At 40.5% G+C, this 22,796-nt stretch overlaps 2 long non-coding RNA genes across 2 annotated transcripts; both read right to left on the bottom strand.

Annotated features, from left to right (window-relative positions):
• Positions 1 to 14,814: 14,814 nt before the first annotated feature.
• Positions 14,815 to 20,482, bottom strand: LOC308103169. The gene is made up of 4 exons (XR_013934706.1): positions 20,176 to 20,482; positions 19,723 to 19,824; positions 19,297 to 19,469; positions 14,815 to 16,406 (listed from the first exon to the last, which is right to left on the bottom strand). It is a non-coding gene; the product is annotated as an uncharacterized lncRNA (long non-coding RNA).
• A 387-nt stretch (positions 20,483 to 20,869) lies between these two features.
• On the bottom strand, positions 20,870 to 21,768 carry LOC308104928. The gene is made up of 3 exons (XR_013934881.1): positions 21,566 to 21,768; positions 21,336 to 21,485; positions 20,870 to 21,251 (listed from the first exon to the last, which is right to left on the bottom strand). It is a non-coding gene; the product is annotated as an uncharacterized lncRNA (long non-coding RNA).
• Between the last annotated feature and the right edge of the window lie 1,028 nt (positions 21,769 to 22,796).

The raw sequence follows: 22,796 nt of genomic DNA, 5'->3' as shown, positions 1-22,796 counted from the left end.
CAAAATTTTAAAATCAATTCTCTGGGGGACTGGTAGCCAATGTAAAGATTTTAGGACTGGTGTAATATGGTCATATTTTCTAGTTTTCGTCAGGACTCTAGCAGCAGCATTCTGAATCAGTTGGAGTTGTCTAAGCGCTTTGCTTGAGAGTCCTGTGAGCACACCATTACAGTAATCCAGTCTACTGGAAACAAAAGCATGTATAAGTGTTTCTAGGTCTTGCTTGGACATAATTCCCCTGACTCTTGCAATATTTTTAAGGTGATAGTAGGCAGATGAAATTACAGATTTTATATGACTGTTAAAATTTAAATCTGAGTCTAGGACAACACCAAGATCTCTGACCTGACTCTTAGGTATAAGAGACCGGGATTTAAGGTGAGAGATTACTCTCTGTCTCTGGTTCTGTGGTCCAAAAACAATTATCTCAGTCTTATCTTGATTTAATTGAAGAAAATTTTGCCGCATCCAGTCATTGATTTCCTCAATGCAGTGACAGAGGGAATCAACAGGACCATAGTCGGTTGATGTAACTGATATGTAGATTTGCGTGTCATCTGCATAATTATGGTAATTGACTTTATTCTTGCTTATTATGTGTCCTAGGGGAAGCATATAAAGATTAAATAGGAGGGGTCCTAGAATGGACCCCTGCGGAACCCCACAGGTCATGGCCACCTGTTCAGACACACAGTTTCCAATAGAGACAAAGTATTTCCTATTTTGAAGGTATGATTTGAACCACTCTATGACAGTTCCAGAGAGTCCCACACAGTGCTCTAATCTTTGTATTAGAATTGAATGATCCACAGTGTCAAATGCGGCACTAAGATCCAGTAGAACTAGGACAGAGACATTGGCAGAGTTATTATTAAGGCGAATGTCATTTAGAACCTTTATGAGTGCAGTCTCAGTACTATGATGGGGCCGAAATCCTGACTGAAACTTGTCAAAACAATTATTTAAAAGTAAAAAGTGACTCAGTTGTTGATGAACAACCTTTTCAATAATTTTACCTAAAAAGGGTAAGTTTGATATGGGCCGATAATTATTTAGTACTGCAGCATCAAGGCTACTCTTTTTAAGGAGAGGCTTGACAACTGCAGTTTTCAGGTCCCCAGGAAAAATGCCAGATTGAAGAGAACCATTCACAATATTGACTAGTTCTTTCACCAGACTGCCCAAAACGGCTTTGAAAAAACTAGTGGGTAAAATATCAAGGCAACAGGTAGAGGAATTCAAACTAGAAACAATATCTTCAAGTATTTTGTCATCAATGAGATTAAATTGCACCATACATACCATGTTGCTTCTGGAGGCCTGTGGTAGTGATAGGATGGCCGTGTTTGACACTGAGACTGAGGAGTTACAAGCATTCCTGATACCTTGAATTTTGTCATTAAAAAATGATGCAAACTCATTACATTTGCTGATAGTGACTAGTTCTGATGATATTAAAGCTGGAGGATTAGTTAACCTGTCAAATGTAGCAAATAAGATGCGTGAGTTGTTACTGTGTTTTTTGATTAGCTCAGAAAAATATGATTGCCTGGCACTTTTCAATTTCATGTTAAAAATATGTAGGTTTTCTTTATACATTTCTAAATTAATCTGGAGGTTTGATTTACGCCATTTTCGCTCCGCTTTTCGACATTCTCTTTTCTGGGCCCTTACAGAGGGAGTGTTTTTCCATGGTGCTGTTTGCTTATTGGTAATTAATTTATCCTTAGCAGGAGCAATGGCATTAATTACATTCAGCACTTTAGTATTGAAGATACCAAGCGGATCATCAATAGGATTTGGAGCTAGATCAAATTCAGCTTTGATGGCTTCCATAAAAAGTGTTGTGATATTCTCATTAATGTATCTCTTTTTAATAGTTTCAGATCCAATCTTAGTTTTTGGTGTAATAAAGAGGTCAAAAAATATGCAAGAATGATCTGATAGAGCAACATTTAGCACAGTGACATTGGAGATGTTAACACCCTTGGTAATAATTAAATCTAGTGTGTGTCCTCTGTCATGGGTCGGGCCATTCACATGTTGGGACAAACCAAACATGTGAAGTATGGCAGATAATTCTATGGCACTCTTATCATTGACATTATCTACATGTATGTTCAGATCACCTGAAATTACTAAACAGTCAAATTCAGTGCAAATAATTGAAAGCATCTCAGTAAAGTGCTCAAGGAAATGTAGGGATCTTGGTGGCCTATATATAACTACATATAAAATACATGGAGAACATTTCATTTCCATTTTACATGCTAAATATTCAAAAGATAGGAACTCTCCAAATGACAGCTTTTTACAAATAAACATATCCTTGAAAAGGGCACATGTACCCCCACCTATTTTGCCCTGTCGTGCTTCAAATTCAAAAAGAAAATTTGGTGGGGCAGATTGAATAAGAACAGCATTTCCATCATCTGCCTCCAGCCAAATCTCTGTTAAAAACATAAAATCAAGCTTGTAAGAGGTTATAAAATCATTAATTAACCGAGACTTTGTACGCAGGGACCTAATATTAAAAAGGGCAAGTTTTAACATTGTTGGGACAGTGTCTGAGATACTTGATATGCAAGGGATATGAATCAGGTTAGTAGCATTGGCAGTTTCTACTGTGATCTGTTTATTTAATCTGTACATTGACACTATTGTGGTTATGTTATGAGCATTATCAGTGATCTTAACATCAATATCAGAGATAGTAGGTGGTAAAGGTAGCCGTGGTGGTAAAAATGATGATATTACCGGGGCACCATTTTCATGATTACTTAGCTGCCCAAGCATAGACTGGGGTGAGAGTTGGAGGGGGTAAGTTAATTGAGCTACTGTAGAGCTTGGACATACATAGCATCAATTTGCAGGCATTTGGAGATATGAAAAGAGGGCTTGCAATGTATCAGAAATGTTCATAGAGAGCAGCTTGGCTCCAAACCTATTTAAATGTACTCCATCTCCATTGAAGAGGTCATATCTGTCATAAAAAAGAGTGAAGTTATCTATGTAGGGAATGTTCCAGAACCAACAGCATTCCTTCAGCCAAAGATGTAATTGGCGAAGGCGACTGTACTTCACATCCCCACGATTTAGACAGGGTAAGGGACCCGAAATGGCTAAGGTCTTACCAGTCTCCCAGAGAGTGATGCACCGTTGATTGACTCGACATCTTCTGGTTCCTGTAGGAAGGAGGTTACTAACCTGGCCGTTGCCAGCTCATTCTCCACCTTCTGGAGCCGACGTCTCCTGTCTAGTTGCTTTGACATGACCTCCCGAGCTCTATGTGCCTCTTCCTGTAGAAGTTGGCCTTCTCTCGCCTGAGCATTAAGCTGTTCACACTGCATATCAGCAATAGCGTCCTCAGTTATCTGTTTCTGCACTTCCTCAAGCTCCATTTGTTTCAGCTTCTCCTCCAATATAGCAACCTGGACGTTGGAAAGAGTCTCGTCGGGGAACATTTCCACTGAAGACCGAGCTGAGTACCGGGAGCGTGACCGGGATATTGATGAGCTCTTCCCTGAATGGATCCTGCTATGTCCACTGTGCCGTCCTACAGAACGTTGTGATATGGATAGAGGATGCTGGGAGGGAAGATAATCAACATCATATTTGGCCAAATGTCCCGGTTGATGGCGATCTCTGTGGGGTCGTTCAGGTTGTGACTCTTCACCGTTCAGTCGTGTAGCTGCTGCTTTATCCATAGGGATTACCCAGATCCGGCTCGAAGGACCAAATGTGAGGAGGGGACCTCGGTGCAACAGTGGTTTGAGTAATCACGTATGAAATAATAGACTCCGGTCAGAGAATCCTTTTTGGAGGATTTACTGATGAAGCTCAGGGTACAGGGTATGCAGTTTTGTATATGTGTGTGGTCTCTAATACAGAGAAATATAAAGCAAATAAACAACACAAATTACAGTTCACAATCATGTCAAATACAGGGTCACAGTGACCTCCTGCCAATAGAACACTAATTGGCTATAGCTGCAACACCTGGCACAGATACCTCATTAACCAAACAAATGAAATAAACACCAAATTGCATCTTACACAATATATATATATATATAGCCTAAAGTTAATGTAGATACATACATCACAAGCATGAGTAAACAGTCACATTATGTATTTAAGCAGCACTTCAACTCACTGACATATCTAGTATAACAGACTCATTTTACCAAACATCATGACGCAGTGTTAAATGTAAAGGAAACATACACTTTGGCACATTAGAGAAATAAACGTAATCTACAACTCAAACGTCCCTCACCTGCGTCATGCACGCACACAAACAAAAACATAGAAAAAGGCAGAGCTCTGGTCCTGTTGCATGTTGCTCAGAGCAGGTCTGCTCACTGAATGAAGCTCTGCTGGTCTCTGACCCAGCCTTGATTGCATTCAGGTGTGCCAGTCATAATTGGGTCATAAATGGATTCAGGTGTGCAGCAAGGGCTTTTGTACACTAGCCGTGCTTCTGGCTTCCCCCTCTGCTCGCCTCTTTGTTACATTTAGTATGGGTCTACAAGGTCCTATAAATTCATTGTGAAAACATTACAGCAATTAATTGATATAAAACTAGAAAAAGTGCTCCTCGGAGCACAGGTCTCCACCAGGTCAGGTACGTTATTGTGACCTCCTGGTGGCGCTATAATAGGCCAATGTGAAAAGGGTGCCATTTCTTCTTAGGGCTTTCATGGTAATCGGACACTGCATTCATGATTTGAGGCATTTTGTTCGTAAAATGCGTTATGCTAAATTAGACCTGCTGGTGGCGCTATAACAGGCCAATGTGAAAAGGGTGGCATTTCCTCCTCGGCCTAGTGGGAATGTGTGTGTGAATTTGCACGAAAATGGCAATATGCGTTCATGATTTCAGGCATTTTGTTCAAAACGGACCAATCCTTTAAACTTTGGAAGCCAACCTTAGCCAATGAGGATGGAATCTGGAAAATCGGACAGATCTGTGTTGATCACATGACTATAGAGATACTGTGTACCGATTTGCATGACGTTTGGATAAAATCTGTAGGAGTACTATTTAAAAAATGGGTTTTGCACAAATCGGCCTCCTGGTGGCGCTATAACAGGCCCATGTGAACATTTTGGGGCAGAGGTTCTGAATTGGTATCCAGGGAGTGTGTGTGCACAGTTTCACAGCGACCGGGCCAACGGTGCCGGAGATTAGCTGCTAACGGACGGACAGGACGGAGGGACACACGGACGGACGGACGGACAGGGTGCAAAACATACTCTCTCGCCACGCCTTTCGGCCTGGCGGAGACAAAAATAAGAAATGTAGTTCTACGTTTAATTGTACTTTAATTACATTTTTAAAAGCATGTACTGTAAACAAATATGACCTACAGTAAGATCTACACAAAGAGGCACTATGTAACTTTTTTTTAATGAATAAAATGTAATTTTATCCAATCTGTATGGTAAAGTATGTTTGATAGGTTTATTTGATATCTATTTGTGAATGATTTTTGTATACGACATATTTTATTGGGTTTAACTTTAACAGCCATGCTACGTGCATGTTAGACCATGACCAAGTGTGCAGCCAGAACTTGAAATGTTGTTATTCGTCTCGACGCTGGTCTCCTACGCTGGCCACCTGGAGTTATGACTACTATATCATTGATAATCTGGATTGTTTGGATTCCGGACCCTCCAATCTACCGTTGCCTAGGACAACCGGCCCATGGCGAGATGAAGTAGGCCAGGCCGAGGTCTCTTTTTAAGGTTATTCGTAAAGTACAGGTTTTTACATGTTAGATTATTGAGCTAATTTCTAATCTAACAATGTTAATGCAATATAACTTATACAATTGGGGCGGTTATATTTTGTCTCGAGACATTTAGATCGTGTCTCACCTAGACACAGGATCTGACATGAATTTTGACCAGATGTTAGTATAGGAAATCAAAAGTTGTGTGTATGGAGACCAAGCAAGTCGACTTGTCTCTGTTCCATCTTGTTTTGACAGGGTGAAGTTAACGGTTGTGCGTGTGGGTAGATATGAAACATCCTCTGCTCTCGTGAGTGTGGGTAGGTATGAAACATCCTCTGCTCTCATGAGAGCAGAGGATGTGGTCACAAAGAACCACATGCCTTGCAAACAAAACCTGCCTCTCTGCAACCACCATCTCTGCAGGCATGGATGCCGATTTATGTTGGGTCCCAACAACAAGTCACACACACATCAACCAAGTTTTAACCCCTTAATCAGAAATACCTGATGAATGTCAGTTGGAAACATTGTACTCGCAATAAATAAAAGTGAAGATTCTTTCCTGTCTCATGCACTGGCTGCCTGCTCCTACGCACTTGTCCCAGTAGGTGTGCAAAATGACTTTTTTTTTACTACATTTCAAGACATACAATTTGATTATTGGATGATGATGAAACCATAACTGGCATAAGGACTTTGCAGATTACAGGGAGAGAGTTTGAATGACAGAAATCTGTTCACATTATCAGAGTGGGTACATCATCAACTGTATGCATGCAGAATGAGCAAAAGGTATTGTGTCATATCACCAGATGTTACTTGTAATCTGGTGAAAGAATACGTGTAATCACGGTAATCAAAACGCCCTTTATTTTTACGGATGGCCTCAGTTTAAAGTTAGCTCCATGTCCTAATCTTTGAAGCTGAATATGATTGCATCTTGACAAAAAGGTCACAGTTGATGGCCCTGGATCTGAGTATTTGTACCAAATAGATTTTCTTTATCACCAAAGCCTTAAGAACTGGAATATAATCAATGTGATCTGAGTGCAGCTTTGTCAGCGATGTGTCATTCCTCATATGTGTGACTCCTGTTATTTCCTCATGAGAAAATAATAATCTTTTGAGGCACTGGGGTTCACGCTGGTCCCGAGGAAGACTAAGCTGCTTTTGCGGTGGCGGCCCCAGAGCTGTGGAACAATCTCCCCCACACATCAGATCTGCTAAGTCCATCGAGATTTTGTCCTGGTGAGACATGAACGTTGACACCAAATGTCTCAATATAGAAGAGCAGGGAGACAAAATACAACCGCCCCAATTCTATAAGTTATGCAAGGGATAATTGACGCCTGCGCCGGCTGTTGCTTAGAAATAACTCCCTTCAGGATGATTAAACACTTCGGCGAACCGCTTATTACACGGCTACTTAATAAATAAATTATTAAATTCACCCAAAAGTAACAACAAAACGATCAATCGTCAATCATAGAAGGTTAAAAGCAGGGTTTAGAAATGTCAAGCACAAAAGGATATTGCTGACAGTGGCTATAAACAATTTAACATGAAAACACTTCCCTAAATAAAAAGGTTTTTAGGCCTGTTTTAAAAGAGTCCAGGGTCTGCACTGCTCTTAGATCGCAAGAAGGCCGATCCACAGCTGCGGTGCTGCCGAGCAGAAGGCCCGGTCCCCATGGTGCGTAGCTTGGTGCTGGGAGCCTGGAGGAGGAAGCTGTTCGCAAATCTGAGGGTGCGGATGGTTTGTAGAGTAAAGCTTCACCCATTCAATCCGGGGACGCATCTGTGTCATTTTAAGATTTCTTTGGCCATTCAAAAATAGCAGATATACAAGCTCATCATAGCATGGCACAGAGTGCCACGCTATGAGCTGCCAAATACAGTACATATCTAAAAATGTTTTCTAAATCCTAACAATATGTTGCTCGACCGGTGCTGCGTTGCCAAATGTGCCGGGGACCCCAAAGGCAAAGACACTGGGACAGGAATAGGGGTATTCTTTTTAATTGTTGTTATAGAGGGCAATTATAATGTATTAAAGGAGGAGTTCACCCCAAAAATGACTTATTTTCTATCAATTACACACCCCATGAAGCCTTGATTTCATGGATTTATTTTAGTTTTTGTAGCATTCCTAAGACAATAATTTGATGACCGTGTGTATTTCCGGTAGGAGACACAAATAATTGACTTTGTGTCTCCTACCGGATACATTAGCCGGTAGGACACGGGAATCAAATTATTAGCTTAGGAATGCGACAAAAACAAAAAATAATCCATGGATTCAAGGCTTCACAGGGTGTGTAATTGATAGAAAATAAGTAATTTTTTGGGTGAACTCCTCCTTTAAGGCATATAAGGCTTATTGAGATCCTTTTAAGCTATCTCTCTCTCTCTCTCTCTCTCTCTCTCTCTCTCTCTCTCTCTCTCTCTCGACCTGTCTCTGCGCCATCTTGTCTTGACAGGGTGAAGTTAAAGGGATATTTCACTTTCCAAAAAGAAATTGGTAATTTTATATGGCACTGAGAACACTGAGAACTTTAGTTCAGACACAAGAGGTCCATATAAAAAACAAAGATACAAAACAGACAGTAGTAGCTAAAAGTGTGTTTTGAAGAAAACGCAAAATGGCAGAAAATGTTACGTGGCACAAACGGAGCCTCATGATCCAAGGAGGAATTCAGGGGGGAAAATAAGATGTTGATTGTATGACCTACGGTTCAAGAGTTAGGCCTACAGGCCAAAACGTGACGTGGGCAGTTATAGCACCACCATGACGCTATTTGAAAAATGTAGGGTGACATTTCTTCCATGGACTTCTGTGCTAGAACGAGAGGACCCAAGTGATAGAATACTCACCTATTACGAACTTAACGTACAACTTGTTGGTAACAGGCTGTTACCAACAAGTTGTACGTTAAGTTCGTGTTATGTTTATCATCATCCTGACCTGACCGTGACTGTAAACTAAACTGTATTCCCAGTAAAGTCTACTAACCTGGATAAACTTTGTCGTGCCCGTCCTTACCCACTCCTCATCACCCAGCAGCACGACAATATATATCGTTTTTAATTGTGCAGTTGTTTTTTCTACCCTGCATAAGAACTCATTGGGATTGAATGTAGGCCTTCACACTTCACTTTTCTTTTTTCTTCTTATTACTGTATGTCTCTGTACCGTAGATCATTGTGTAATGCTCATTTGCACAATCTCTGTGAAGCAGTGTTAACACATTTCTTCACAATTGGATCTTACAACAGACCCTCTTTAGAAATAAAATGAGCCAGAAACCTTGATGCTTTCTTCACACACAAACACACCCATTCTTTCACAATGCAACTGTGATGATTATGTGTGTCAAAAATAATAACCAGCAAAGTGTGTTCCTCTGAGCACAGGTCTCCGCCAGGCCAGGTTGCCTACCCAGGGCCCTGCAAACTTTGGAAGGCAGTCATAGCCAATTGGAATGGGATCTGAAATACCTGTACATTTATCCATCTATCCAATCTATACATAATCTCTCAAGAACAGATTCTGCTCTGCGTTGGAATCTGTCGTGAAGGTTCGTCATAACATGTACGCACTGTGTGGGCGTGGGCGTGCATTCAGATCAGGAAGCAGGCCACGCTTTACCCAATCAAATGTAGTGGGCGGGATTTACGTGTCCGCTGATCCTTCCCTACTCGAAACAAGCCGAAACTAATTTAACAATAGCGTCCGCGGAGCAGACAAAACCACGGAAAGATATTCACATTTTAACTTGCTCTTTCATCATAGAAACAAGTGGGCTTATAACCAAAACGATCCATGTTCTCTGGGAGAAGTGGTGTTAGTGTTCCGTGTAGAAATATTGTTAGTGGGAATGAAAACATAGTCGCACCACCCGGAAGTGGAGCGTGAAGGCAGACTAAAACCCCGGTTTCCTTGCGCACAGGTGCTGCGTCGTCATTGTCCCAGAGCCAGTGAGAGATAGTACAAACAGCAGAGGGCGCTGTTTTTCATTCTCACTGGCTCTGGGTTCCCAGATTGATCTATACATGACCCTAGAGATAATGTGTACCAATGTGTGTGGGTTTTGGACAGAATATGTAGGAGTATATATAGCACTGAGAACACTGAGAACTTTAGTTCAGACACAAGAGGTCCATATAAAAAACAGAGATACAAAACAGACAGTAGTAGCTAAAAGTGTGTTTTGAAGAAAATGCAAAATGGCAGAAAATGTTACGTGGCACAAACAGAGTCTCATGATCCAAGGAGGAATTCAGGGGGAAAAAAAGATGTTGATCCTACGGTTCAAGAGTTATATAGAGTTAGGCCAAAACGTTAGGCCAAAACGTGGCTGCACCACCATGACACTATTTGAAAATTGTAGGGTGGCATTCCTTCCTTGGCCTACTGGACTGTGCGAGCAAAGTTTTACGAGTGTCTGAACAATGCAGGAAGTAGTAATCATAAACATTGCGGCTTGTTTGATATTTTCGAATGGACCCATATCCTTTGTTGAGATCATGCATTCTTCCTCATCCAATTCCTCTGACACGTGAAACGATAAGTAGTTGCACGTGCAACAAAGTGACACGTGCAAGACAAAGTCTTGCATGTGTCATTTTTGTTGCACATGCTTTGATTCAAAGATGTGTATGTCAATTTGCGGAAAGTAACGACAAAGTGCAGACATTCACCACAACTAAAGATAATACCACAGTGTTCTATTAAAAGCATTTTTGTTTTAAAGCTATTTCCAGAGCATTGCAAATTGAGCTGGCTTCTAGAAACAGGTATTTTCTCCATGCTAATGTAATGAAGTGCAGAGATTCGATGAATTGAATCAGTTCCATCCTTTGCATCCTTTTGAGTAGGCGTCTTCATCTGTGGTCTCAGCAGCTGCAACAGAACACACACATCAGTCAAACAGTCCACATACTGTAGACATGGAAAACCAGGAGAGAGAAAGAGACATTTAGTGTAGCCACTAAATGTGTGTATTTATTGAAAATGTAATTCATGTGGAATAATGTGATGATATGGGGCTGTTCTGACTGAAGATAACGTCAGATCTTCTATCTGACTTTATAGTGATATATATATATGTATATATATATATATTCAAAGATGTCTTATAAGGATCTGAAAAATGTCTTATAAGGATCTGACAAAAAAATATTGTATTTAATCTAATCAATGCAATGATACGAGAATACGCCTACTACATCCTGTGTGTGTGCGTGCGCGCACGCACGCACGCGCGCACGCACGCACGCGCGCGCGCACGCACGCACACACACACACACACACACACACACACACACACACACACACACACACACACACACACACACACACACAGGCTTTACTGGTGAAAGTCCAGCATTGAAAGTCAGTTATTTTCAACATGACTATACAACATGGATTAAAACTGAATACAATAATGTAGGGGACTCATAAAGACATGGATCCTGGGTCCCATTACATTGGAGAGAGAAGCTGATTAAACGGTTACTCTCTCCTGATTTTTTTTCTCTCTTTCAAGATTTTAATATGGACCTTCTATGGCAGTGGTTTTTTTTCTCTCTTTCAAGATTTTAATATGGACCTTCTATGGCAGTGGTTCTCAACCTGTGGGTCGTGACCCCAGATGACAGTGAAGTGACAATTAAGGACTTTTGAGACCTTTTTAATACCTAAAGAAATGACAAAGAAAAATGACCATTTCTACATCAAAAGAAAAAAGACCATTACTGCATCAAAAGTAATCAACAGACTATTCTATAAAAACTGGTAAAACATTGGCCAAATTGGCAAATAATATTAGAAAAAGGCAACAATTATGAAAATAGCCGATCTACAAGTTCACAACGTATCGTAACGTGGGGCGTTGTGAGCTTGTAGATCTGCTATTTTCATAATATTTATCTGTGGAACCGAGTCAAACAAAATGTATTCAAGATCTGTAAGTTCTCGCTGATAAAAATGTTGAAGTGTATGGTATCCCATTAATCTTCCTTACTCTTAAATACTGTTTGTACTACTCCATAGGCTAATGGATGGACAGCATCAGTCTACTGAAGAGAAGACTTCAAGACCTTGGACTCAAACGGCTGATTGCAGGAACCAGCAGACTGCAGGAACCATGTACAAATCCATTCCGGAACCAAAGGTGTTGGAATAAAGAGACAGTCAGATGAATGAACAAGGACTGAACACTGTTGATATACATTGTGGATTTGACCTTTTGTCGAGTTTGGGGCCATATGCAGACTATACCTTCCGATATGTGGACCTGCTATACGTTCTTTCGCACCTTGTACATGTACATACCTGCTGCCTTTGTATGCGTTATGAAAATAACATTGATTCATCCCATGTCTATATGCATTCAATAGTGGTTAGAAATACCTTGGAACCACTATTGACAGTGGATTGACCTTTAACGACAACACACAGGCCATCTTCGCAAAGTGCCAGCAGCGGACCTACCTCCTACGGAGGCTGACACGCATGGATGTTGCCCCTCCCATCTTTCGCAGCTTTTACATCTGCCATATAGAAAGCCTCCTTACCTTCTCTTTCCTGGCTTGGTACGGGGGGCTCTCACAGACCAACAAGGCTAAGCTGCGGAGGGTAACCACCTTGGGGTCTAAGCACTGTGGGGTGCAGTGATCTGCCCGTCAGCATCTCTATGACCAGAGGACAGTGAAGAAAGCAGGAAAGATCGCGAGAGACCCAACTCATAACCTCAGCACCTGACTCTCAGACTCTACCGCTGAGACCCTCATCCACTCTTTCATCTCCTCCCGCCTGGATTACTGTAATGGTGTCCTGTTCGGGCTCCCCAATAAAACCCTGGACAGATTGCAGTATGTGCAAAATTCAGCTGCCAGAGTGCTCACCCGCACCAAACACTGGCAGCACATCACCCCCACCCTCAAACACCTCCACTGGCTTCCGGTTAAGTTCCGCATCACATACAAACTACTCCTCCTCACCTATAAAGCTCTCCATGCCCTAGCCCCAGGGTACCTCTCGGACCTCCTCGACAATTACATCCCAGAGCGGGACCTGAGGTATTCCGACTTGGGGCTTCTCACCACCCCTCGTAGCAACAGGCGGACCCTTGGCGATAGAGCTTTCAGCGTGGCAGCCCCTGACCTCTGGAACTCTCTCCCAATGGAGATTCGCCAGATGCCAACATTGGACTCCTTCAAGTCCGCACTGAAGAGACAACTATTTACCCAGGCTTTTGGCAATTCATTTGTTATTTTGTGTACTGTAAAGCGTCCTTGGGTTTCTGAAAGGCGCTAAATAAATCCAAGTTATTATTATTATTATTATTACCTGCTTTCAGGTCCTGCCCTCGAGTAGGAGATATGGTGCCTTTATTCAGGAAGGCGAAGGGCAGTGCCAGTTTCATCCCCTCTGCCATTGGGCTCCTTAATAAACACAAACCCCCTAACACCTGATCCACCTCACCTGGTCGAACTGGACTCGCTAATGCCCCCCCCCCGCGCGCGCGCAAGCGCGCACACACACAGGCACCTGGATGGACTCTGTGCTAATCATTCCATGGACTTGCATACATGCACACACACATGAAGTCATACACAAACACATTCTGGGTGCTCCACAAGTGTGGAGAGGACATTGCTTTCTTTTAAAGTCTCTTTTAAATTTAGAATTTTGATCTTTTATAGAATTGAAGTACTTTGCTAGGTGTTTTAATTGCAGCGTATATTTATGTCTTGTCTTGTCTTGAATGTATGCATTGACCTGAGCAAAACAATTTTCCCTTGTGGATAATGAAGACATCTAATCTAATCATTATTAGCATACTTATAATGCCATATGATCATCTTATAATCCTGTATAATTATAATCATAAGAACTCATAAATACTCATAATGCTTTAAAACACTAAGCATGTCACATTATACAGCATTCTGTAAGGACTTATACGGTCAAGTATAAATGCAATGTAATATGCTTGTAGCACTATAATTACAATTACATTATAAACAAGTATAAGCACTCCTAATGTAATCAGAACACATTAGTCATATGGTCAAGTATCATGATACTTAATAATTTCTGGTCACTCACTGACTTTTTTTCCTTTGGCCAGGATCATAGTCTTACTATAATTCATTGTGTATTCTTCGATACAGATGCTGAGTGATAATACTATGGAGACTTCTTCTGCATGCACTGCATTTTTGCAATGTTTTAGTTACAAGAGAAATTAAAAAGAAAATCTATGTTCATCACAATATCACTATTGAGATATTTGGTCCAATAATGTGTTATGTACAGTATGCATGTGTGTTGTTTATCTATCTAAACTGTTTGTTCACAAATGACTAGTATGTTATTTAGATCCGGTTTGACATGTTTACCTGTATCTTGCACTAAATTGTTTTCTTTGAACGATTAACTTTGTCCTGCAATTTGAAAAAAAAAATCAGCTTTTTGAATTTGTTTGGAGTGATTGAATAACAATGCCCTTATTCAAACATTACATTACAGTCATTTAGCAGACACTTTTATCCAAAGCGACTTACTGCAAAACCAAACCATACTGCATTTAAGTCCTAGACCTATATATGAAGTTCTAAGATTTGTTCTAGAATCTAGATAAGACAGATAAACCTTATTACAGATAGGGTGAATTCAACATAGTATATTGTAGTATGTTTGGACAATACCCTAGTATTTTTTTAGACTACAGCATGCTAGAGAAATCCTACACGGTCTGAGTGAGGTCTTTGATGACAGTGTTATTCATCAACCGTGCTACAAGGCAGAGTGTTTCTCAGTGCTAGATATGGAGTTACTTTGATGATTTTTGATTGATTGATTGAATACTTTATTAACAGTTTGCAAAAAAAAAAGGCGCAGTGGCACAGATTTATACAAGATCATGCTAAATGGACAACCCAAATAAGCCCTCTTGTTTCCATTAAGATCTTGTGCATTCAATTCATAGATACATCTAAAGACAAACAATGATATACAGTCATATGCGAAAATATCATATATACGAGTAGTAATAAGAAAGAAAGATATGTACTGCAAACAGTTTGGGGTTTGTTTCCGGTGATGAGCTTAAGACTTTTTACAGGGCCAGTTACAATTAGCAATCTTTTAGAGCGGTTTTGGAATTTGGAATTTGGAATTTTGATGACTGTTGGTAGAGCATTCCATATTCTGATGGCATAGCCGTAGAATGAATTTGACCCCATTTTTGTGCGCAAAGTCCTCCATTTTTGCTAATCCCATCGGGAGGTACATAAAGGGCATGTGAATCAAACAAGAAGTCCTGCACACTGCTGCTGCTGTGGCAACTCACTTTTTTTTAATGACAAACGTTTCGGTCCGTCTCCTTCCTCAATAGTGTCTTACAATACTGTTCACTATGTGCTCTTATATACAAACACTCCATCTGGTACACAGGTGTGAGACAATCTCACTCCCAATGGGAGTGTCACTCAATGATTGTCTCTAGTGTGTGAGCTTGTCGATTTGCCCAGACTCAACATATATACATCCATTATTTACAAATATTCACAATTGTTTATACAGAAACAAACTTAAGAAATGAAAACATCGGCCTTGCGGCTTTCATAAGTCACTCTTAACTTTGCATTAGAGCTTGGTTTTGCCCAGACAATTAATATATAGTATTACAGAGTTTTCAAATGCATAGTACCACAATGAATTATAACATCACATGCCATGGAATTTCATCGTTCAACCCTTTTGGGAATAATGTTTGTAGGGTATAAATCCAATAAACATAAACATAAACCTTTACACCATATGAATGGCAAACTGGAACAAGCCAACTTCTCGTAGGAAAGTATCTTATCGTTAACGCGTTATAACGCAAAATAGCGACGCATTAACACTAGCCAATTAAGAAAACCGTAAGGCCGTGTGTGAGGAAAGTTATATTGGCCTCTGAGATGTAGTGGAGTAGAAGTAAAAGTACAGAAAATTGGAAAATTGGAAAATTGGAAATTCTTAAAAGTAAAAGATCCTCAAAATATTAATAGTACATGTACTTAGTTACTTTACACCACTGCTCTTTTGTGGAAATAATATCCAGATAAAGGTTTATAAATATTTGTCAATACTCATATTGAATAGCTCTAGCTTTAAGCCTATAGATAGCGTTTATCAGGTGGGTTAAATTCAACCGTTATACTTAAAAAATGCTAAATAAAAATATGGTAATATATCCCCTAAAGTTTAAATCACCTGCCTTACATAGGGATGGTATAGTGATGGTTTTAATCACTCGTGGCACTGTTGGCATTTTGAAGGAATGGAATGTATAAGCATTATAAATAACCATAAATACATTTTTGTGTGCATTTTCACACTACGTATGAGAGAGGAACGCTGCGTTGGCAGAGCCTACTTTTCACAGAACTGCCGTGATACTGGGTTCCATAGACTGGTTGATATGCGTTTGTGGATGTGGAGGTAGACCTTTTCCGGTCTTTCTTCTCCTTTTTCAGGGTGAAATGTTCACCAGCATACTTCAGAGTTGGATGGAGTTTTCATTCTTGATTTAATCACTGCTCGGATGATTAGCCTATGCAGGTTTTACCAGGTCCCTGTCTGTCAGCTTTACCTGCTTCTGCCTTAGGCCATGTTGGCTAGGTCCTTTTCGTTCAGTTTCGTTCCCATCAAGTGGACCTAAATAATCTCTGCTTCTTAAAAAAGATCTATTGGTAGTAAGTAAGAAAAAAAATTACCGACATCTGTCCTGGCGCAGTATTTATATAATTAGTGTTTAAAAGTCGGTACTATTTTCTTAGCAGCGTCGTAATACTTTCAAAGGGGTGGTGCGGTTTTTGGCACGTGATTCCCGTTACAACCAATGGGGTCGCCTCTATTTCCACCATTTCCTGCAACAACAGCCATAGCAACAGTACAGTCTGAAGAAAATAAGTCAAAACAATGAAAATATCCTTCAAAAGCACGGCAAAAGGACTCGAAACGATGCTATATGAATCGTATGTCTGTCCAGAAAGAAGAGGTTCAGGAGTTTACACGGACAAGATGGGATACATGTACAACAAGCCATGGATACGCGACGGTCGTCTGTCCCGACCGAACTTCAACCAGGTGTTTGCACTTTTCCATTTACGGCCCGTACATCTACATAAACGTTCAGATTTCAAATATAAAGTGCTTACCGCATGATGTTACAATTCTGTATGGTCCCGCTGAAATACCCGTATATTCCGTATTGTTCAATAAAGAGTATTCTTAACCGATCGGTGGCCATTTTCTCACAGATGTATAATGTATCAGAGTGCAATACACCTCCCATCCGATAGGGTCGCGTAGTTGAAAGGATATGGTAAAAATGGCCACCAATCGGATTAACAGGCTTTTTATTGAACAATACGGAAGATACAGGTACTTCTCTGGGCCCGTACATAATTGTAACATCCATGGCCATGGGTAAGCATTTTAAATCTGAAATATTAACGTTTATGTAGATGTACGGGCCGTTAATGGAGAAAGTGCAAACACCTGGTTGAATGTTTCAAGGCAACTACAGAACGTGCGTCAACGTTAATTATATAAACATCAACATTGTGTGGATATGGGTCCTTACAAGCCTCCTGAGGACGCTGGGTTTCATGCAACATTCTACCAGCGTGTTATTGACAAAAATACATTAATGTGATTAATGTGAGAGGAAAACGGCAGAAGGATCAACTCTCTCAAACAGAAACGTCAGCAGGTGAGCCACACACACATACACACACACGGGGGGGGGGGGGGGGCTCACATTTTAACATGAGACTGAAATAATGTATTGTATTATCAGATAAAAGCATTGAAAACAGCAGATCTACAAGCTTACAACACATCACAACGCGTTGTGAGCTTGTAGATCTGCTATTTTCAATAGATTTATTTGGGGGGAGACACATTTTAACATGAGACTGAAATCAATTTTTATGTTATCACATGAAAAAAATCTATTGAAAATACAGTAGCCTACTTGAGTAAATGTACTTAGTTACTTTCCACCACTGAAAGTACAGGTACATAAAAAATACGTACAGTACTCAAGTGAATGTCCACCACTGCATCTCACCAGTGCTGATAAAGCCCATAAGCTAACAAAACATGCATGTCAATATTGGACTGTGTGTGTGTGTGTGTGTGTGTGTGTGTGTGTGTGTGTGGGGGGAAATGAACCACCCTTCGCTGACCACTACAAGATCTTCTGTGAGAGTCATCCGCCATGGCTTATAGTTGACCAAGAGGTGCTGAAAATAAACCAGCTACGAAGGATGTTCGTAAACACAGTGAAGAAGCATGACGATCTTGATGCTTCAAAGTAACTCAAATACCATGTGTGTCTTTGACAGTTCTGGGAAACAAAACAAAAACCTTTATGCTGAAAAGTATATTATAGATGTATTCCCTCACAAAAAACGTCTATGAGAGTATATTTAAACTAAATTGGCTATCATTGTTAATACATCTTTATTGATACACTTGTGCTCATCTTTCCCTAACATTTTATGTTGCAGGCAGGATAAATTGAAGTGGAGGTTGACCCCTGATTTCCCCCAGCTGGTTTTTCACTGCCCTACCAAGTGCAACATCTCTGAACATGTCCTATAGGTATTTTAGGAAAAAGATTTGGTGATGCAGGGCTGCAAGACATACTCATTGAGTCAAGTTGGTGCCCCTAATCCATCAATGGTGTGATCAGTGGTCATCCACAGGAGATGCACTTTCATATTTTGTCATATTTGTATACTATTGTTGCACTGTCAACCAACATTTCTCTGTTCATACCTGTGAGTGACACAGAAGGCCTGATCTGGGGGGGGGGGGGTGGGAGGGTTGATGTACAAATGACACATGCTGTGACACACTTTGGTATTTTAATAAATATTTCATACCATATGTTGTAATAATTTGGAGCTTTAGTGTATTTATTTTACTCTAGTCCATTTTTGGCATTAGTCCAATCTAGGGGGCTGATTTTCAGCTATTTAGGGCCAAGGAGTGCTGCTTTTTTTCTCCTACCTTTCAGTACACAGTAGGTTGTGACATTTTCTATGTATGAAATATAAGCTTTTAGCTAAATGTACTATGTGTATGTTTCATTGTGCTGGGCACCAATCACTTCAGTAGAAGCGTTTTCTTTTTACATTTCATGATCAAAATTCAAACATGAGTACACTAAGGCACCAATACTTGTTTCAGATGTTAGGTACACGTATTTATAACATTTGAGAAAGATTTTGTTGCCAAAATAAATTTTCAATATTTTACAAGCAAAAATAGCAGCACAAGATTTTCGTTTTTTGGTTATTCACTTTAATATACATTTCTGGCTTGTGAAAAAATACTGCAGGATTTTGTGCGGAGGTATTTTAAGCCGAAGTCCACAAGGGTATTGTCTATGCAAAAATGCATTGAAAAAGTAGATCCAAGACGTGGGAACGAAATTCATTTTCTAGGCACTTTTTGGAGGGTCACAACACGGCCTACCTCTTACGACGAAGACGTAGGGTTGGATTTTAAGAGGCATGGATGGAATACACATTTGAAAATGTTAATGTGAAAAGTTTTTTGGGGGGGGGGGCAACAGCCAGGTTGTCTGAGTGTCTGGAAAGATGGTTCCATCCTTTGCGTCCTGTGGTGGGAGTCTTGATCTGTGCACACTGCAGCACAACACACACATTAGTCAAACGCTCCACATATATACTGTAAACATGGAAAAGTCATGTAGCCACTAAATTTGTTTTAAAGTATTTTTCTAAAATGATTGATTGAATTTATTTGGTGATTAAAAAAAGGCACGTTTTTTTTAACATATTTTTAAGTTGTCAAAATTGTCATGAAACTGAGTGCATCACAGAACTACTAGCAGTATCATGATTCAAACAAAATGTTTGTAGAGTAACATGGACTCACTGTCTGGACGAAGCTCATTACTCCGAGACCTCCTCAGTGGAAAAAAGGTGGTGGTATTGTTGGGGTATTTGTCAAAAGTGGAGTATGGGTTCTCGCCATCCTCTGCAACACAACAAACAGTGGATGTATTGACAACAGGGGTTACTGTGTAGCAGTGGTGCCTATTACTTTTTCGATTAATTAAATAATCAAGAAGATATAGATCTGCCATTTTCACTATTATTGTTTTTATTGTTTAATTTGTTCTTTAATTCAGTTCTTTCTTCTTGCTTTTTCTCTCTAAAACAAAAGAAATATTTCAGCTTATTGACCAGAGAAAATGAACTAGAGAACATATCCAGGATATAGCCTAGTACAAGTGAAATTTGAAGTGATCAAAAAGAGCAGACAATGACAGTCAAAAACAGCATCCACATTTTTTAGATTGAGATATTAAAAAAGAGATTATCTTACCTTTAATGTATTTTACTGCTTTAATCCTCTGGCATTTTGTTTTAAAATGCATTTTTTGGTCATGGGTGGTATGGCTGACTTGGCTATTGACAACTGAACTGAATTTCCCACACAGGATCAATAAAGGTTTATATATTGGCAGTGACGAAATACAAATACCCCATCAACAACAGCTGTAATATGCTTCTTTAGCCTATCTGAAAATAATCAAAAATCAAGAAAAGCTAAACTAATTTGAATCCAATTCCATTGGAATTATTCCAAACAGTGCTTCAGTCAGGCACATTAATAACAATTCAAACCCTAAGTGAAATGTGTCGTTTAGTCAGTAATATACACAGCGACACCCCATCCGCACTGCCGTTGAGAGTATTCGTTGTTGATGTAGCATGGCGGTAGAAATTAAGGTAGCCAACTACGCCACCTAGGGGATTGCGCCCTAGGAAATAGTTTTGGTAATCTAATAAACTAAAGTACACCACCTGAACAATGATAACTCCCTACGAGGTTCGTTGTACTGTAAGAATTGGAGGCAGAGGCGTGGCATAAAGTACAAACAGTAATCAAATTTATTCATACAATAATTAATAAGGGGCAGCATTTAACAAATGATGCATCGGGTTAAAATACTATAACAGTGGTTCAACAATAAAATTCATTGGCCCTCTAGGGATCGGCACTGAGGCGCACCAAGGGAAACGGGGAACCAGCTAGCCAGCCCAGGGCAGTGGCACCCCTAACCACAGCACACAAAATGACAACAAGCTAAAAACACACAAAATGGAGGGGATACCACCACCACTGAAGCGGGCGTCGCCTGGTCCCGACCTGGGGCCTCAGCACCAGAACTAAAATAGAGGGAAACAATACATTAATGAGGACCATGGCAGTTACAATACATCATTAATATACATTTTTATATCAGGTTGGGGGTAGACAATGTCTGTAAGCGACCGGGGGTGTCACGCAACATAATTTGGTAACCAGCTTGATGAGCTCAACACCAGGGCTGTTGGTCAATGATAGGGATCCAGGCAAAGGCAAAACAGCAGCGCAGTATTCCTCCTCACCAAGCCCTGGAGATGCAAGCGGCAGTATTAGCCTACTGTTAAATACTTGCTTCAACTCATGGCACCATGAAACATACAGACGCAACCTACCACTCAGTCAAGGGCAGAGTGCACAGTGTCACAATGCCTGCGGACACTAGCTCTTGGCTCTTGTGTATGGTGAAGTTACACCCACAGCATGGAGTAGACCACCCGAGGGGGACGTGCTCTCCGTGGAGAGACGGACATTTTCAAACGGGACTAAAACGACATAAAACAACCGGTCAAGTTCATGACCATAAATTATATGCACTACAACAACAACAAATTGTGAGACATACCTCCGATGATGATAACAGGACATCAAAGCTGAAGCCCAACAGGCCAGCTTTGATTTGAGGACATAATTGTCAGAGGACCCGCACACGCCGTGGACAAGCGTGGCTTGCTGAAGCCCAACAGGCCAGCTTGAGGAAACCCACACCCATGAGAGGAGACACCTTGCGCAAACAGAGAGTGTGCTGCTTAAATACTGGTAGCCTACCAATCAGCCCCCTGATGAGTGGGCGGGGGATGGGCAAAGTGGGAGACAACGCCCATCCTGCTACATTGAGATAGTCTCGAGGTAATCTGAGTTCCCAGAACTTTTCGCCTGCTCTGGCGAGGAACAGTCTCGAGGCGACCTATATAGCCTGTTTCAGCCTATGGTTTGGTTTCACTTTTATTTCAGTCTGTTTTCCGAGTAGACGGGGAAAAGCCCATGATGACGCATGTGCGATGATGAGCGACACACTGTCACACATCCCTCTTTCGTTTCCATAAATGCACACGCAGTCACGGACACACAGTCTATGGTCACTCACAACAGACACGCCTGACCCATCATCAGCAAGAAAAAGAGGAACTGATACAATTGATTGATTGATTGATTGATTGATGTAGCCTACTTTATCTAGTAGCCTAAGACATGAGAACATCAGTAGCCTACATGGAAGTACACATTCACAATACAAGGTCTACTAAACTAACTGGGAGACTCATTAAGCACTGAGCTTGTTTAAGATGAGATATACAATATATAGATATATACAATACAGTATATTTATTTAGGAAAGGAAAAAGGAGGTTAAAGAAGGAGGTGAGATCATGTGAGGTGAGATCTGTTTTAAGCAGCCCTGTGTAAATTACGCCACTGCTGTGCTGAATAGCATCCCATTCCCAACCCAAACATTAACGTAAATAATTGGGCCGCGCGACCCGGAAATGACCGTAATAATCCTAAAACGGGAGCAAAAAAATATATATATTTTTAAATATATATATATATATATATATTTTTTTTGTTCTGGAATTGTCCCAAATTTCCCAGTGGCCAGCACGTCCCTGCATGTGATCATGTGTAGACTACAATACATGAGCGGTTCCCAAATGTACCAAATTTGGTTCCCCCAGGGGGCTCCCCAAATTATTTTGGGGGGTCTCCAGATGATTAGCTTAATGTGCAACATTGTTTTCTCACTCAACAGTAAACAAACCAACATACAGTATTTGTATAGGGTATCTGCACATTTC

This window comes from Gymnoscopelus braueri, assembly GCF_963280865.1.
Source record: "Gymnoscopelus braueri genome assembly, chromosome: 2".
NCBI lineage: Eukaryota > Metazoa > Chordata > Actinopteri > Myctophiformes > Myctophidae > Gymnoscopelus > Gymnoscopelus braueri.
The sequence above is the reverse complement of the archived record's forward strand: the minus strand, read 5'-3'. Positions and strand labels throughout refer to the sequence as shown.